A 20,172-nucleotide genomic window follows, 5' to 3' on the forward strand; every position below is an offset into this window, starting at 1 on the left:
GGGGGCGGGGGCGGGAGTGTGTTTTTATCCAACTAATTGCTTATGGGAGATTGTCATACTGAATCATGCCAAGAGGGTTGTATATGCCTGATCTCTTTATGCTGGAGATAAAAAGTGTGAAAGGTGCCCTAACCGGTTTGGCTCAGTGGATAGAGTGTCAGCCTGCGGACTGAAAGGTCCTAGGTTCGATTCCGGTCAAGTGCATGTACCTTGGTTGCAGGCACATCCCCAGTAGGAGGTGTGCAAGAGGTGGCTGATGGATGTTTCTCTCTCATTGATGTTTCTAACTCTCTATCCCTCTCCTTTCCTCTGTAAAAAATCAATAAAATATATTGAAAAAAATAAGTGTGAAAGGAATCAGTAGGACTGGACTTGGTATAGTAATCTCTGGATGGAACCATTGGTGCCTTTCACATGGTGCTATTTAACACAGAATAACTCATACCTGGGAAATGTACCTTTATCATTGACTTGATTGAGCCATGGGAGCTAGTTACATTCTGTGTGGGTAGGTATTCCCACTGTCAGTTGTTTGTTTAATTTGTTTAACTCAATCTTCGCAACAGCCATATAAGACAGGGCATGGACTTGGAGAGGAAAGATCTCTCTCTGAATGTCTCTGCCTCTCTCCATCTCTTTCTCCTATGTGTGCATCTACACACACACACACACACATACACACACGAGCATATACACATTTCCACTCCCACTCTTACCACAGGGCTCTTAGGTGTTATTAGGGCCAGTATTCCAGAGTGTGGAGATGCCTGCAGATTTTTCTGTTGGTGGGGGTAAGCTGGCCACTGCCACATTGAGTATCCTTCTAACAGTACTTGTAACCTACACTGTATTATTATTTCATCTTCAAAACTGCAGTACATTTTTGTTAACTCTTTTATTTTTGTCTTCTCTGTGCCTTGGAGAATTAGGGAGAAATCATTGTCTATGCTGGGAAGAAATTGGTTGGGTAGAGTAGTAATCTGGAAAAGCTGTTTAGCAGATAGTGGGAGTGACCAGCTGGACGCTGATAGTGGTGGTATATGATCATTAGGAATGATTTACAGGAGTGTGTAATAGGTCTGTGGGAGGGAAATTCTGAGGAAGAATGGCTTTCTTACAGCCTGTGGAATGCAGGTTCATGGTTTTCTTAATTTGGCTACTAAAGGAAATGGGACCTTATGTAATTCTAGGTTTGCAGAGGCCAATTCACTTGTTTCTTCATCTATTCCACAACTATTTATTGGTTGTCCACTATGTACTGGGACTGGGCTAGGCATGTAGATACAATGATGACTAACAGAGTCTGCCTTTTAGGAGAGAACTCTGGTAAGTTAAATATCAACAAATCAAATTGTAAGGAACAGAAAAATAGAAGAGGAAACAGAGAAATGAAAAAAAAAAAAGAAGATGGATATATATGACGGTATAAAATGTTATATATCTATAAAATGAAAATCAATAAACAAAGCGAAAAAAGAAAACAGATTGAAGGACTTACCTGTACTATATATGACAGATGAGCTAATGAAATTATAAAATGTCAGCCTTTAGTCAAAGCTAAAGCCTAACACCAAACCCACAAAGAACAAAAGGACACTAACAGCATTCAAACAAGAGGAAACTTAAAGATATCCTTTCAATAGCAAATAAATTTGCATTAAAACAATAAGGTAGCCCTGGCTGGTTTGGCTCAGTGGATAGAGCGTAGGCCTCCGGACTGAGGGGTCCCAGGTTCAATTCCAAGTCGGGGCACATGCCTGGGTTTTGGGCTTGATCCCCAGTGTGGGGCATGCAGGAGGCAGCCAATCAATGAGTCTCATCATTGATGTTTCTATCTCTCTCTCTCCCTTCCTCTCTGAAATCAATAAAAATATATATTTAAGAAAAAACAAACAAACAAACAAACAAAAAAAAACAATAAGGTAAACTTCTCCACTTAATAAATTTAAAAGCATAAGAAAAATCATAAAACTATAAACAATGCTGTTGAAAAATAAGTGTTACTCTTGTTGGTATAAATTGATGGAATAGAATAATTCTTTTAAAAAGTGACTTAGCATTTACTATTGAGAACATAAAAATATAAATGGCACTCGGAAAATTACAGGACATTGAAAAAAGAGATAGAGGAAGACATAAACAAATCGAAGAACATATGGTGTTCATGGATTGGTAGAATCAACATCATTAAAATGTCCATACTACCCAAAGCAATTTATAGATTCAATGCAATCCCCATTAACATACCAACAGCATATTTCACAGACCTAGGACAAACTCTCCAAAAATTCATCTGGAGTAAAAAAAGACCACGAATAGCCACAGCAATCCTGAAAAAGAAGCACAAAGTTGGAGGGATCACAATACCAGATATCAAGCTATATTACAAAGCCACTGTTCTCAAAACTGCCTGGTACTGGCACAAGAACAGACATATAGACCAGTGGAACAGAACAGAGAACCCAGATATCGACCCAAGCCATTATGCTCAATTAATATTTGACAAAGGAGACAAGAGCATACAATGGAGTCAAGACAGTCTCTTCAATAAATGGTGCTGGGAAAATTGGTCAGATACGTGCAAAAAAATGAAAGTAGATCACCAACTTACAACATACACATAATAAACTCAAAAAGGACTTAAATATAAGACGGGAAACAATAAAAATCTTAGAAAACTCAATAGGCAGCAAAATATCGACATACGTTGTAGCAATATCTTTACCGATACAGCTCCTAGGGCAATGGAAAGTAAGGAGAAAATAAACAAATGGTACTACATCAAAATAAAAAACTTCTGTACAACAAAAGAAACCATCAACAAAACAACAAAAAGCCCACGGCATGGGAGAACATATTTGCCAATGATATTTCAGATAAGGGTTTAATCTCCAAAATTTACAGGAAACTCATACAACTTAACAAAAGGAAGATAAATAAAAAAATGGGCAAAGGACCTACTAGTAAGTAGACACTTTTCAAAAGAGGACATACAGAAGGCCGAGAGACATATGAAAACATGCTCAAATTCACTAATCATCCGAGAGGTGCAAATCAAAACAACAGTGAGGTACCATCTCACACCTGTCAGAATGGCTATCATCAACAAATGAACAAAGGAAAAGTGCTGGAGAGGATGTGGAGAAAAAGGAACCCTCCTGCACTGCTGGTGGGAATGCAGACTGGTACAGCCATTGTGGAGAACAGTATGGAGATTCCTCAAAAAATTAAAAATGGAACTCCCATTCGCCCCAGTAATCCCACTTCTGGGAATACTAGTATATCCCAAGAAACCAGAAACACCAATCAGAAAGGACATATGCATGCCTATGTTCATAGCAGCACAATTTATAATAGCAAAGATTTGGAAATGGCCTAAGGGCCCATCAGCAGATGAGTGGATTAGAAAACTGTGGTATATCTACACAATAGAAGACTACACTGCTATAAAAAAGAATGAACTTTTACCATTTGCAGCAGCATGGATGGACCTGGAGAGCATTATGCTAAGTGAAATAAGCCAATCAGAGAAAGATAAATATCACATGATCTCAGTCATTTGTGGCATATAGTGAACAACATAAACTGATGAACAAAAATAGATCCAGAGGCTAAGAAACTGATCAGACTGTCCAACCTCAGAGAGAAGGCAGAGGAGGGGAGGGGGATAAGAGATCAACCAAAGGACTTGTATGCATGCATATTAGCATAACCAATGGATACAGACACTGGGTGGTGGGGGCTTGTTCTGGAGGGCGGGAGTGGCGGGAGGGAGGGTTCAATTGGGGAAAAAGGAGACATATGTAATACTTTAAACAATTATATATATATATATATATATATATATATATATATGCTTTTTACAATTGAAGATTCATCCTAAGACAATATTTCACTATTAATAGTAATTACCACCTAGAATACCTACCTCATGCCAGGCATTTTTCTAATCACTTTACATACAATTAACTCATTTAAGCAGCTATATGAAGTAGGTACTGTTATTATCCCCATTTTACAGAGGAGGAAAACTGAGGGACACCAAGGTTAAATAAATTGCTTAAGATCACATAGTTGGCTAATGGCAGAGCTGAAATTTGAAGCTCCTGGGTCTGGATTCATAATCACTGCATCATGCTGCTTCAATGGAAGAAAGAAAATTATACAATTATGCTTGTAGTATCATCACTCGTAACATAAAAGATTGGGGGTGGGGGTGGGAATTACATGTTCTACAAAGGGAATGATTAAATATAGTACATTTATTCATTAAATAATTATTCATCCAGAGTTGTTCAGAACTTTTGTCTTCCCAGGGTGCAATGGTATGGGCCACTAATTTCACAAATATTACTTGTCGTTTTGCAAGCCTTCTCTCCTTTTGAGCCACTTGTAAGGATCAGCGTACCCTGTTCCAATTGGGCACGTCATTATTTTCTGCTGCAGTAGTCTAGATACATATATTATGTCATTAAGTGGACTGAGTAGAGCTGGAGTGAGAGGTCTTTAGTATAAATTACCACCTTTCCTGGATACTTTAGCCACATTTAATGAACTCATACATTTCTCTGGCCTCATATTCTCACTGTTATTACCTTACCCAAGGAAAGCTGTTTCTTATCATAAGTTTGTTAATATAGTTTTCAACATATTTCTTACTTTAAATAGTTGTTAAGATCTAAGTAGAGTTTTGTGTTGTAAATGTCAGGAAAAGAATTTCAAAATATAAGAAAGCAACATTGCCCAGCCGGCGTGGCTCAGTGGTTGAGCGTCAGCCTATGAACCAGGAGGTCAAGGTTTGATTCCTGGTCAGGACACATGCCCAGGTTGTGGGTTCGGTCCCAGTGTGGGGCGTGCAAGAGGCAGCTGATCAATGATTCTCTCTCATCATTGCTATTTCTATCTCTCCCTCTCCCTTCCTCTAATCAATAAAAATATGTATTTTTTAAAAAGCAATATTTATTTATGCATAAACAAGTTGAAATAAGAAAAACAAATTATATATTTTGGCATGTTTCTTCATATATTCTTTTATATTTTTATTTTTTTTTTACAAGAAGACTTTTTATTTATTTATTTTTTTCCTCAGTCCATGAAAATTTATTGGATTTAATGTCTAAAAAAGAGATCCCTCCCCCCCATGTCTCACACATGACTGATGGATACACTTATAAGTCAAAGTTTCATGGTTAAGTCAGGATTATGAACAATTTCCAATGAACTACCAATAACTCCCTTCTTTTCTCCCACACAAGAAAGCATATTGGATTGCAACGAGTGAGTGATATTATTATTTTTTTCTTTTTATACTTTTATTAATTACAAAAATATATTCCAATTTATTAGATGTCTACTATGTGCCAAGAACATATGCTAAGCTCTCTGCATAATTTATTGCTTTTAATCATTTCAGTAGCCATGTAAAGTAGGTATTATTTATTATTACCATTTCACAGATGAGAGTACAGAAGCTTGGAGAAGTTGAGTAAATTGCCTCAGGTCACACAATTCATAAATGGAGGAGTCAGGACTTAAACTCAGATTTGTCTGAACCCAGAAATCAAGCTATTAATCATACTGATACTATCTTTTCCAAAAATACATTTAGAGTTACTTTCTCTAATGTTTAGTTCTATGATGAAGTTCTAACTCTGCAGTTACAAATAACATTATGACTAATTGTCTTGGAAATGAAGGGAGTATCTTAAAACTAGAAAAGGCTTACACTATTGGCTAAGAAAAAAGGTCAAGTTATGAAGTTCTTTGAAAAAAGTCTTGTTTTGTTGATGCAATAAGGAAGAAAAAACAAGTAAGGAAATGTAAAAATGGAATTTGGAAAACCCTCGCCACAAATTTACATATGTTTTATAAATATATTTCCTAAAATGGAATGTTGTGTACAATAAGTATAAATGCCAGTAGGGAATGAAAATTTGAAACGATCTAAATATGTCCTGATTTCAACTGCAGCTCTTCTTCCAGAAGCATCCTTTTTCCTTCTTCTATTGATCAACATATAAAGTACAGCTGTATACACAGAAATCTCACTGACACCAAAGACTTCGCCATCTAACTCAAAGGCTGGCACCTGTTCTGGAGTGGTAAATGTAATATTTTTTGATACCATGAGTAGCTTCCAATATTTCTCTTACTTTTTTGTCATTTCTAATATTATTTTTTAACTTAAGAATAAAAAAGTTTCTTACACATGTAGGAAAATGATTATTCTGAAGCCATGTAACAAGTAGCCTCCATAACTGGTTTTAAACCTGTTCTGTCAAGCAGTAACTTGCCTTGTTAAACACTTTTACAAGCCAATTACTCTTTCAGTTTCTCACTTCTGAAAGTCACCAATCAGTGCTAGACTCACTCCAATATCATGCCTCTGAATGGTATCCAACCAACAATAGTCTCACCTGAGTGATCATGCTTCCCTAAAAGATGTAGGCCCACTATGCTTCTGAGAGTCCACCAGTTTCTAAACCTCATGCTTCCTCAAAACCTTATATAAGACTAGTGGCCCGGTGCACGAAATTTGTGCATGGGAGTGGGGGGTGTCCCTCAGCCTGGCCTGCACCCTCTCCAATCTGGGACCCCTTGAAGGATGTCCTACTGCCGGTTTACAGGGAACGAGCCTAAACTGGCAGTCAGACATCCCTCTCGCAATTCGGGACTGCTGGCTCCTAACTGCTCACCTGCCTGCCTGCCTGATTGTCCCTAACTACTCTGCCTGCTGGCCTACTCGCCCCCAACTGCCCCCCGCCGCCAGCCTGCTTGCCCCCAAATGCCCCCCGCCAGCCTGATCACCCCCAACTGCCCCCCATGCCAGTGTGCTCACCCCCAACTGCCCCCCCTGCTGGCCTGCTCACTCCAAACTGCCCCCCCCACTGTCCTGATCCCCCCCAACTGACCCCCACTGACAGCCTGCTCACCCCCAACTGACCCCCCCCGCCAGCCTGATCACCCACAACTGCCATCCCATCCTGGCCTGATCACTCACAACTGCCCTCCCCTCTTGGCCTCTAACCGCCTCTACCTTGGCCCCACCACCATGGCTTTGTCCAGAAGAACATCCGGAAGGTCTCCTGGAAGGTCTCCCAGTCTAATTAGCATATTACCCTTTTATTAGTATAGATAGAGGCCTGGTGCATGGGTGGGGGCCAGCTGGTTTGAAGGGTGTCCTGGATCAGGGTGGGGGTTCCCTTGGGGTGCCTGGCCAGCCTGGGTGAGGGGCTGATGGCTGTTTTCAGGCTGGCCAACCCCCCCAGTGGGGACCCTCACCTCATGGGGGCTTGGCCAGCCTGGGTGAGGGGCTGAGGGATGTTTTCAGGCTGGCCACACCCCCTTCAGGGTGGGGGTCCCTGCTGGAGTGCCTGGCCAGCCTGGGTAAGGGGCTGAGGGCCATTTTCAGGCTGGCCACGCTCCCGGAGATCCAGGCTCCCAGCCCCTCCTTTTTTTTTTTTTCTCCAGCCCCTCCTTGAGTGGTGGCCAGGGCAGGCGGGAAGCTTGGCCTCCTCCATTGCTGGGGACAACCCAAGCCTCCTGCTCGTTCCAGCTCCGTGGCCGCTGCCATCTTTGTTGGGTTAATTTGCATTGGCTGGTGGGTGTAGCGGAGGGACGGTCAATTTGCATGTTTCTCTTTTATTAGTGTAGATTGGCAATTTGTTCTGCTTGAAAAGATTGTGTCTGACCAGCAACTCTTACTATAACAAGCAACAAGTTAGTTTTGTCTTTTTATTTCAGATGTTGAATGATGGTCTCATTGAACAATTTTGGAGGTTCCACTGAGAGTGTCTTGAAGATCCTCATTTGGCAGCATTCCTGGGGACCCTCGGACCAACAGGTACATTCACTGGGCACCTTGTGCCAAAATTCTGTTTACTCCTTAGATATGTCATCGAGATGATCATAACAATAATCTGATCTCTGACTAGTTTCACTGAGTTCATATTGCTGAATTTATTTTGTTATTTTTGGATTTGTAACCAATAGGACTTTGTTTTGGCCTAGATCTTTGTATAGAGCAACCATTTTCTTTCGATTTAGAAGTGCACCAGTTGGTAAATAATTAGACTTATGTCTTTGTATAAGATCATTAGACCTTTTGTTTTGGAGGTATGCCATTTAGAAATGTTTTTTATAATTAACTTGTTTATTCTCCTGCTGCTTGCCTTGCTTTTGCTGCTATTTGTCTATATGTTGAAAGTCTATTTCATGAGTTTTGTTTTGTCCGGGGTTGTTCTGTTTCTTTTGAATATATAAGAGAGTGTTGTGTGGGGAACAAATGAAAGCATAGCCTGACAAATTTTCAACTCAATGCAAGACAGCCTTGAGGACTAATGGCTGGAGGTCTGTTAGATCAGCAATTAGTTTATGAAAAAAAAAAAAAAGTTTGTCAAACTTTGTCTTTTATAAAGTCCTCTATAAAACCTTCATGAAGATAACATTTGTCTTGTTAATTTGTGAAAAAAACACCTCATTTTGTTCTTTGTCTATACTCAAATGTCAAGGACTGCCAGGTTGTTGACTGTATGGCCCCTTTCTTGTCTCTGCTTGGTTGGGGAATACAGAGATCCCTTCAAAATCCCATATACAGACTGACTGTAGTGGCATCTCATGCTAGTGTGTTATGGGTTTGTCTATGCCAAAGTCTCCTCTTCCTCCTAGAACAGCTTCCATTTCCTTTAAGAAGCAGCGTCATAATAACCTTTGCACTTTTTGTGATAAATGGCAAAATAATTTTTTTCACAATGTCGTGTTTGAAATGTCCAAATCTTTAAGTTAATACTATCATTAGAGGAACTCCAAAAATATCAAGAGACAAAATACCAAATCATGAACAGTCAGCTTCTTTTGTTATATTTATAGTAGAGGCCCGGTGCATGAAATTCATGCACAGGTACAGTCCCTAGGCCTGGCCTGTGATCAGGACCATCTTCCCTGGCTGCCAGCAGCTGGCCCCACCCCCTGCTGCCACCCACCTCCAGTTCCCTGTTCCCCATTGGGTGATTGGAGCCAACTGGCTGGGGGAGAGGAACTGAGAGGTTGGCCATTCCCGCCTGCTCGCCAGCCCCTACTCCCGCCACTGGTTGCCTTCTGTATGTGGGGCGAACCCTAACCCTAACCCTAACCCTAACCCTGGTACCACCCGAGTCTGCCACCACCCACCCCCAGTTCCCCGTTCCCTGTGTTGAGCATCTGCCCCCTGGTGGTCAGTGTGTGTCATAGCAACCGGTTGTTCTGCTGTCCGGTTGATTTGCATATTATGCTTTTACATATGTAGATTTTAAAATTGATTTCAGAGAGGAAAGGAGAGGGAGAGAGAGACAGAAACATCAATGATGAGAGAGAATCATTGATCGGCTGCCTCCTGCACCCCCCCCTCCCACAACCCCACTGGAAATCGAGCCCACAACCCAGGGCATGTGTCGACTGGGAATGGAACCTTGACCTCCTATTTCATAGGTTGATGCTCAATCACTGAGCAACACCAGCCTGGCAGCTTCTTTAATTGATATTTCAGCTATTAGTCAGCTGATGTAATTGATATGCTAAGGCCTCAAAAAAATTCTAATTCAAGATAGTCTCCTCTATTGGGTAAGGGTAATAGAGTTGCTGGAATAAGAGTGTTTCACCAATGAATTATAATATGAGCAGAAAATATCAGTACTTTATAATTAGTTAAATGACTAGTAAAAATGTGCTGAGTGTTTTTCATTAACAATAAGTAGTTACTATATATGATAAGATCAGATTTAAAGGTGATTATAGTACAAGATCTGAAGATGTTTTAACTTATTTAGTTAAGACACATAATTGTTCTGAGGCAACAAAGCTAAGCTTTGGCTACTGAATAAAAGGATCAGCTTTAATAGGCTGTAGGTCTTAACTATGTGCCATGTTGATGAATTAAGACCTTTCCAACACGGCCTAACTTTCTCATGTTTGCACACACAAAAAAGAAAAGTTTATATAATCCAGGAAGACTTTCAAGAGCTCTGTTCTAATCAACCTGCCAACATCCATGGAATCTTGGGAAAAGACTGATTTTCGCTTAGCAAAGTTAACAAGTAACCACAAGAACCAGTTTTAAACCCATCCAATTGATAAATAATAACTTGCCCCAGGAAGCTCCTCATGAAAGTCACCCAATTGGGGCAGACTCACTCCAATTTACACACCTCTGAGTACCAGCTAACCAACAACAGTTTCACCTGAGTAACCATGGACTATAGATGATGCCAACCTACTTACAACCCTGAAAATTTGTCAACTCCTGGCACTCCATGCTTCCCCCAAAGACCCCATATTAGGTCAATAGTTTGTTCTGCTTGGAGAGCTGTGCCTGACCAGCATAGTCTTCCCATCCCACCCTCACACTCCCCCACTATAGTAAGGAGCAAATTCAGCTATGTCACTGAGTGGTAGTTTAATCATCCTTTGACAAACCCCACTGATTATTTTATTATTTTTCACCTCTTCTTGTTTAATAGTGTTAATAGTGATTGTAATTATGATAATGATAATTTTAATCTCCATTTACCATACTGTGCACTGTGCTAAGGGCTTTAAATGCATTAGCTCAGTAATTGAGGACTGTCAGTAATATCTGGCCACCAGGACTTTTTAGATTTTTCAGGTAGCACTCGGACCGGAAGAAGTTATTAGCCCTACCTTAATAGTGTGCCAGTTATTTGCTTGTTTGCTTTCAAATCCACTTCTCACCCTTTTCCTGATCCACTCAGTATCACAGGGGGCTGACTCCTACAGACTGTTTCTAGACTCTTCTGTCAGCTGGCTTCCAGCTCATTTCTGCTAGTGGAAATTAGTAGTGAAAGATGAGAGGCAGGGAGGGAGGGAGGGAGGGAGAAGGCAGGGTATCTTTCCCCTTTCTGCTTCTGGGGATGGCTCTGGCAATAGTTACGTTTCCTTCCCTTATTCCAGCCCCTTTGAACACGCCTTCCTTCTTGGTGGTCATCACTTATATTATTCTGTTTGAAATACCTAGAGCACTTTCTGATTTCCTGGACCTTTATTGATACAATCATGAAGAAACAGTGGTAGAAATTGTACCAGACAGACTTGAGAGACTTGAGATGTAGTCCCAAGCCTGCTTCTAAATCACTTGTGAACTGGAAACAATCACAGTTTGGAGCCTCAGTTTTGCTGTCTATTTAATGGGATTGTAAGATCTTTAAGGTTTTCCCTCTCCCCCCAACTAGAACCTTCTATATAACACTGGGCTTGGAAGAATTGGTTGAACATTTAGAAGAGGTACTAGAGGCCCGGTGCATGAAATTCATACACTGGGGGGGAGGTGTCCCTCAGCCCAGCCTGCACCCTCTCTAATCTGGGATCCCTCAGAAGATGTCTAACTGCCGGAAGATTTCTAAACCAGCAGTCGGACATCCCTCTCATAATCCGGGACTGCTGGCTCCTAACCATTCGCCTGCCTGGCTGCCTGATTGCCCCATAACCACTCCCCTGCCAGCCTAATTGACACCTAACCACTCCCCTGCCGGCATGATTGACACTTAACTGCTCCCCTGCTGACCTGATCACCCCCAACTGCCCTCCCCTGCAGGCCAGGTCCCCCCCCAACAGCCCTCTTCTGCCCTCCATCTTGTGACAATGTGGGGGTGGCCATCTTGTGGCAACCATCTTGTGACAACGTGGGGGGGGCCATCTTGTGATGACATGTGGGCACCCATCTTATGACTACGTGGGTGTGGCCATCTTGTGACGTGAGGGTATGAGGGTCAATTTGCATATTACATCTTTATTATATAGAATAACTTTTCCCTTCTCCCATGTAACAATGTTATTAAAGTCCTTGATTACATTACATAAAGGCCTTGTATATAGCTGTTCTCTTAACCCGATGAAACATGAAAACACCCTTTTCTATAATCAGAGCAAACTACATAATTTGAGGGGCTCAGTGCAAAATGCAAATGCAGGGCCCTTGTTGCAAAAGCAGGAAAAAAGTGCCATTAAAATATTACAAACAAAATTTTTCCTTAAAAAATATTTTGTTACTTATAAAATATAACTGAGGTAATAGCAAAGTGAGTAATAATATAACTTACAAAGTGCAAAAAATATTTTGGTGTCATTATTTTATATAATACAGTACTTATTAATGTGATATCTTGATTAATCATAATTTCATGGTTTGCTTTTCTGAAAATTTATTTAATAGACCATTAAAATAAATATATAATTTTAGCAATCTTATTTTCAGTTTATATAATTGAAAGAGACAATAGTTGCTCTTGGAAAGTGAAAGATTGAACATAATTTTTTATAATTTTAAATTGTGACCAGAATCATTCTGCTGATGCAATTGTTATTGAAGCAGTTAAAAGTTCTTTATAGACTGTGACAACATTTGGGATAAATTTCTGATAAGTTGTTCTGAACTAAAAATTTTAGTACACATAGAGCTGATGGTTCTCATGGAACATTCTTCATACAAATCAGTTTTGTGTAAGTCAAAATTTAATTTTAAATGTAAATTTATACAATGGCATTTTAATGCTTCCTTTGACATTTCCTCTAACTTATGGAGGTTGTACAAGAGACCAAATGTGGCTTCATGATTTGTATAAAATTCAAAAAGCTGGTTTATGCATTCTGTCAATGCATCTTCAACTACAAGGAAAAATACCATATTTTCTGGCGTATAAGACGACTGGGTGTATAGAAGATTTTCCTGGGTTAAAAAGTCATCTTATACACCAGAAAATAAGGTAATAATTTTAAAATTATCTTCCTCATTAACAATTGGTTTATTGAAAGCGTCATATGAAAGTAGTGTAATTTTTTTGTCAAAGGTCACGATCTTTAAATTTATTTTTTATTTCTAAGTCTGTGGATATGTGCTTTGCAATGTTGAAGCAGTTTTCAAAACCTGAGTTTCTAAACTCTTTAAGGGATTATGCTCACTCCCTGACACGCTTTTTTGCCGTGTCCATGTGTACACTTTTATTTTGTAATAACTCACTGACAGCGTTTACTTCCAGTGTCCTGGCAGTTTCTGTGCCGGCCTGGCCAGAGTTAGTATTTATGCAGATGCCACAGTCAGGCTCCAGGTTCTGATGGGCACCCACGTGGGTCCCAGTGGTGCCACCCGCAGAAGCCCTCCTTCCTCTCATGGTGGTGGCCACTGCTGCAGTGGCTGCTGCTTTTGCACTGCTGTTGTCATCACTGCTGCCAATGTGGGCCTAGGCCCTTGCCCAGCAGCTGTGGCCAGGTAGATATAATACTTTAGTATGCCTAAGGTCTTGGAAAAAAATGAGAAAATCCTGGAGAAAAGGAGCTAGGGTTGTTTATCTTTCTTATAAAATTATGTAAGAAATGTTTACAGCCTCAAATGTGAGGGGCCTTGGTATTTGAGACTTGTTTACACGGGTAAGTCTAACATCAAGGGGACCAGACACAGGGCTACAGAGGCCATGAAAAACCTTACAGAGTTATGGGACCCATGGGAATAAGCATAATTGTTTCCAAGATGTTCCAACGACATAATTATTAGTATTATAGGTGACTGAGAATCTTCCAGAAGTGACGATGCATGAGTGTGTTTGGAGCAAAATCTATCCAAAGGTGCATTTTTGGATAAAAAGTAGAGATGAATGTGTTTGTGTTGGCTTAAATGTGTACTTACTCTAGGCTATAATGACCTTTATCTAGAAATATCTGACCACCTTGAAGAAATGGGAGTATAGTATGAGTGCCTTCTCATAGATACAACGGTATGGTGATTTCCAAAGGGAAATGGAGGGGTGTGTGTGTCACAGTTTAATTAACAGGGTAAAGGGGGATAAATTATATAAGAAGGACACTTGACTTTGGGTGGTGATCACACAATAAATATATAGATGATGTATTATAGAATTGTACACTTGAAACCTATAAATTTTATTAACCAATGTCATCCCAATAAATTTAATAAATTAAAAAAATGATGAGGAGAAGTGAAAAGAGGTAGACAAATTTTCTAAAAAATATAGTTGTGGCAAATAAGTTCCAGTATAGAAAAAAGGTCAAAGGATCATGGATACCCAGTAGAAGAAAAGTTGGTTTTGAGTTAGGGATATCACGAATGTTTCAGTCCAGCTCTAAAGCTCTGTGGTTTCTTGTTTCATTAGATGGCTCTTGGGTAAAAATTCAATAGATGGAGAGGCAAGGAGAAAGGGCAATCCCAGAAAGAAAGGTACAGGTGACCAGTGAGAGTGTAGGTGTGTCTGTGGGACTCATTTGTTCATGGCTTTTCTCATATGAATCAGTTTTAATAGTAAAACCAGGACTTGGACTTGGACCAAAACAACTTAACATGTTTAGAAATGTTTAATGATTTGGCAGAACCAATCAGTATGTTCTATGTAGAACATTTTGAAACAAAGAGAACATATTTTCTCTCCTAGAGTTGCAATATCTAGTTGCTAACAATTATTTATTTTTGGAAAAACAGGTCCTGTCTGTGAAAAAGGAAAAAAAAAAAAAAAAGAGCCCTCTTTAAAGATTCTGTTATTTCGCAAAAATCTCAGTTGCTCCTTTCACAGCCCTAAAATTGGAATTGTTGGGTGAAATGGGGAAAAATTGTTCTCAGTTGTTCTAAATGGCTAAAGGGCACCATCCATTATAGTTCTGCCTTTACTTTTGCTAAGTGACCTGTCAGGTTTGGAAGGGAATGAAATATGTTCTTGGATACTATGGTAGGAGAAAGATATTACTGCATTTCATTGCACTTAAGATGCCATTGACTATAAGATATATAGTTATTTTTTGTGTGCTATGAAGAAAGGATAAAAAACCCTATTGATTAAACTGTGACACAATATAAGATTCATTCCAATTTTAGAAATGTTAAAAGTGAAAATGAATGTGTATTTTAGAAATGATGATATATGGCTCTGTTGTGTATATATACTATATACCAAGTTCTGTTCCTGATGTGACAAACATTATGTCAATTAATTCTTATAAAAACATTTGCAGATGAGGAAAGTGAGGCAGAGCGTAGCTAAAGACACTGGTTAAGAACCACTGAGCCGGCATGACTCAGTGGTGGAGGTTGTGGTTCAATTCCTGTCAGGGTATTTGCTGGGGTTGCAGGTTCGATCCTCAGTGGGGGGTGTGCAGGAGGTCAATGATTTTGTCTCATCATGGATGTTTCTGTCTCTCTCTCCCTGTCCCTTCCTCTCTGAAATCAATAAAAATATATTAAAAAATATCAAAGAACTAGTAAGAGGAACAAGTTTCTCATACCTTCTTCTCAAACTTCTGGATCCTAATCTGCGACTCTCTAGTCAAGCTATGTCTTGACAAATTGTGACACTCCTGAGTATTTGCAGCAGGTGGTCTGTTTTCAGTTTGGGCACTTTTCATTTATGGAACCCCTTACAGGGCCTTCATGGCGAGGCAAAGCCTCAACCTGCCCTAACTCACATGGGCTTGGCCATGAGGCCCATTGAGACTTGCCTGGGGAGGGGGAAAGGTAGGGCACAGTTGGCCAGGAACTAAAAAAGTTAGCTATTGACCAACAGGTATCATCCATAAGCTGAAGCAAGTAATTCAGAACTGACATAGTAAAAAATCCTGCTCGGGTGGTCTCAGTGCTGAGACAGAACCAGGAGGGCTGGATAAAGAAGAGCCCACATTCATCACCTGACCATGGAAAACAGAAAGCATGGGGCAGCTGGTTAGGTGGAGCACATATGTTGCACAGAAAGTAGAGCAATAATCCAGCGAGAGCACCCAGCAGGGGAGCCTGAGGATCTGTGGAACAGGTCATCGATCCTCAGGTGTTTTACTGCTAGTACTTATACAAATGAATAATAATACGATTTATTAAGTGCTTACATTGTGACAAACAGTGAATTAGGTGCTTTATACGGCTTATCTCATTCAGTACTTGGTATCCCTATTTTTCATATGAGGAAACTGAGACTTGAAAAAGTTACCTGATTTGCCTCAAGTCCCACTGCTAGGCATTCTCAGAGTCAAGATTTGAACCCCCATGGTCTGTCTTAGAAGCCATGCACATAGGAATTAGAATGTACTCATTTTATTTCTCCATTTGTTCACTTAAAACAGCAACAACAACCTGTGAGTTCCTTTAAGATATTATCTGTTTTTGCCTGGCCAGCATGGCTCAGTGGTTGAGCATTGACCTATGAACCAGGAGGTCAGGGTTCGATTCTGGTCAAGGGCACATGCCCGGGTTGTGGGCTCAATTCCCAGTAGGGGCATGCAGGAGGCAGCTGATTAATGATTCCCTCTCATCATTGATGTTTCTCTCTCTCTCTCTCTCTCTCTCTCTCTCTCTCTCTCTCTCTCTCTCTCTCTCTCTCCCTCTCCCTCCCTCTCTCTCTCTCTTCCTTCCTCTCTGAAATCAATAAAAATATATTTTAAAAAAAGATACGATCTGTTTTTTATTTCTGTATTCCTATCTTTTAGCATAGTGGTGGGTACAAAATAAATGTTTGGCAAATGTTTATGGAAAGGATGATTGAATGACAAAGCCTAAGGAGCAAATATTTAAGAAAACACACTGAAGATCTTCTTACAGTTTATGAATGAATGAAATAATGTGCTCAGCTCTGCTCTCAGCACATAATCACGCACTAAATGTCAGCTCTTATTATCATTATTGGAAATAAAAATACACTTAAAACAACAGTTATCTTTGCATAGGAATGCATCATATACCTTAATTTTTTTCAAAATTCCTTTACCTTGCAAAATTTTTATACAATTTTATTTAGTTTTTTATTTTACTTTTAAAATTAACCCTCACCCAAGGATATGTTTTTATTGATTTTTAGAGAGAGGAAGGGAGAGAGAAAGAGAGAGGGAAAGAGAGGAATATCGATGTGAGAGAGAAACATTGATCAGTTGCCTCCTTATGTGCCCCAACGAGGGATTGAACCTGCAACATGGGACGATGCTTCAAGCAACTGAGCTACAGTGGCCAGGGCTATGCAACTTTAGAAAGAGGTAAACATAGCTGAAACCGGTTGGCTCAGTGGATAGAGCATCGGCCTGTGGACTCAGGGGTCCCAGGTTCGATTCTAGTCAAGGGCATGTGCCTTGGTTGCGGGCACATCCCCGGTGGGGGGTGTGCAGGAGGCAGCTGATCAATGTTTCTCTCTCATTGGTGTTTCTAGCTCTCTATCCATCTCCCTTCCTCTCTGTAAAAAAATCAATAAAATATTTAAAAAAAGAAAGAGGTAAACATTTAGTTTCTATGCGATATTTTGAATATGTAGGAGTTAAATATGAATTTTGAAAGCTTTCCCTTGAAATGGGAGAAATGTTTGCTTGAAAAATGAATATAGTTAAGTAGAAAAGAGGGCTGCTTGCTACAAGTTCAAGTTAAGCAACCTGCAGTGTAACAATGTGAAAATACAGATGGCATTTAATGTAAAAGAGTTTCTTATCATAAGCTTGCAGCCACCACAGCCTGCGGACAAAAGCCAACCACCAGATTAGAGGAATATTGTGATTTTAGTATACTGATATAAAACTCAAGTTTTCTCATTTTCGGCTTCATAGTCAACTATTGCCATTATTCTTGTTAAAAAGTATCTAAATTGATTTCACTTAAAATTTTTGTAAATAGAATATTATACTATGGCGCCAGTTTATTTATGGCATCAGAATTTCCTGATGTGGATATCTGCTTCCAACCGCTCCCCCCACCCCCACCCCCTCTGCCTCCGGGAACTCAAACTAACTCATTAGCTATTGGCAGTGAATTTGAGAGCTAGGTACTGAGTCCCCACCTTCTAGGATCTTACAATTTAGACCAAGAGACAGATACATGAAACATGAACCACAGCACAAAGCCATGCACAATGATAACTCACAATTTCATGTTTGAGATCCTCCAAAACTTGGGTAGTTATCTCTAGTACTGCTTATTTTTTGCGTGTTCATTGAAATATCTTGATTTGCTTCTAACATTGCAGTTAGTCCTCTGAAATTTATTCAAGGTTCTTACCTTATGTAGAGGCCAACATTTCCCTTGTGGTTTCAATAAGGTATTTTTAATGTGTTCATGTGTTCATTTTGCTTTGGAAAATGCACCATTCAGTTTTTCTTTAATAATAGCATTTTAATCATAGTCTCTTTTTCTAAAATCAAATTACTGTTATATTCCACCCCCCCACCCCCCCACTTTCTCCAGTCAGATAATTGAATGTAATGATGTTGTTTATCCACAGATACTGTGTAAATTAATTTTTGGCCTGCTTTTTGAAATTATTTCAACAGGCTCTGTGGCCTATCAAGCTACCTAGATGCTACTATAATGGATGTTTTGGACTTAGACTTTCATATTTCTAAACATTATTATCTGTAAGTGGGAACAAAAATGTGGCAATTTGAAAAGTGCCAGAAATTTGCTTTAGTTGACCAAAGGTGGAAGATAAAGCCTGATGTGGGGGCAGTTTCTTTGTTTTGGGAGGATAACTTTGGTGAGTTGTCTTGTTCATGTGGACATAAATTAAATATATGAGTTACATATTGCTGCTTAACAAATTATCCCCAATTTTGCAACAACACTAATTTATCATTTTATGACATTTTTGAGGGTCAGGAATTCAGGCACAGCTGAGCTGGGCGGCTCTGGCTTGGAGTCTCGTGAGTTTGCAGTTAAGATGTTGCCAGGCCGCTGTCTTCAGAAGGCCTGCCTGGGGCTGGAAGATCCACTTCCACGGTGGCTCACTCCTGTGGCTGGCAAGTTGATGCTGGCTATTGGCAGGAGACCTGAGTTCCTCACTGCTTGACTGTTTGGGCTCCTTTGATATCCTCCTGTCTGGGTGGCTAATCTCCCCAGAGTGAGTAATCCAAGAAGAAATGAGGAAGTGGCAGTGTTTTTTTACTACCTAGCCTTGAAAGTTACACACTGTCCCCTCCACTGGATTGTACTGGCTATCCAGACCGACCCTGATACATCGTGGGAGGGGTCTACACAGAGGCATGAACACTGGAGAAGAGAATCATTAGGGAACTATCTTGGAGACTGACTACCACATTAAGTAGTACTTTTTTTCTTTCTTTTTTTTTTAAAATATATTTTATTGATTTTTCACAGAGAGGAAGAGAGAGGGATAGAGAGTTAGAAACATCGATGAGAGAGAGAGACATCGATCAGCTGCCTCCTGCACAACCCCCACTGGGGATGTGCCCGCAACCAAGGTACATGCTCTTGACCGGAATCGAACCTGGGACCTTTCAGTCCGCAGGCCGACGCTCTATCCACTGAGCCAAACCAGTTTTGGCATCTTCTTTTCTTTTCTTGAAAGCCTTTTAACTATGGAGTAACTCAAATACAAACATATCTGGGATAAGGGATGTTTTTAAAAAATTTTTAAAAATATATTTTTATTGACTTTGGAGAGAAAGGGAGAGGGAGAGAGAGATAGAAACATCAATGATGAGAGAGAATCATTAATCGGCTGCCTCCTGCACACCCCACACTGGGGATCAAGCCCGCAACTCAGGCATGTGCCCTGACCCGGATCAAACAGTGACCTCCTGGGTCATAAGTTGATGCTCAACCATTGAGCCAGCCTGCCAGGTGGTAAGGGATGTTTTAATAATAATATTTAAAAAGACTGACTTGATTGGGGGTCAGCATGCAACTCTGTAGAAATTAATTTGACGTCAAGTGATTTTTCTGGCTCCTCTGCTTGGAGAAACCACCAGAGGAAGTGAGGACCAAAGAATGAGATGCCCATGGAAGGGACTTTTGAAGGTAGGGTTAAACCTTAGGTTCTTTGCAGTTAAAATCTTAGTAACTTAAAGTTTCCTTAACTCACTTTTCTGGCAAAGTTCCCACAGAAGTTTCTGTGATTCTCTCAAGGGGATCTGGCTTCACACGTGCCCATGACCAGTCTATTGGGAGCAATCATCACAGGACACTGCTTTTTTCTCCCTCTTCCCACCAGCTTTGCAGGAGCCCTCCCTGCAGCTTCCACTTTGGGATTCTGGTGGGAAACCAGCCCTTTCTCCAACTCTCACGTCTCACTTCATTGCCAGGGCCCTGAAGCTGCAGAGCCTGTGCCCAGACCATTGCAACGTCTTTCATGAAAACAGGTTTTGTTTTTATTTTTGCCTCTGAGTAACTCTCCATGAAGAACGCATCCAGACAAGCAGCAT

The 20,172-nt window shown here is 40.3% G+C and overlaps 1 long non-coding RNA gene across 1 annotated transcript in view; it reads left to right on the top strand.

The window, feature by feature from the left end:
- LOC129148867 (uncharacterized) overlaps window positions 1–20,172 on the top strand; it is a 61,700-nt gene that overhangs the window by 14,389 nt on the left and 27,139 nt on the right. The window contains exon 2 of the long non-coding RNA XR_008555862.1: window positions 7,744–7,843. This is a non-coding gene — a long non-coding RNA (uncharacterized LOC129148867). The remainder of the gene's footprint in view (window positions 1–7,743; window positions 7,844–20,172) is intronic.

This window comes from Eptesicus fuscus, chromosome 4 (assembly GCF_027574615.1).
Source record: "Eptesicus fuscus isolate TK198812 chromosome 4, DD_ASM_mEF_20220401, whole genome shotgun sequence".
Classification (NCBI taxonomy): domain Eukaryota; kingdom Metazoa; phylum Chordata; class Mammalia; order Chiroptera; family Vespertilionidae; genus Eptesicus; species Eptesicus fuscus.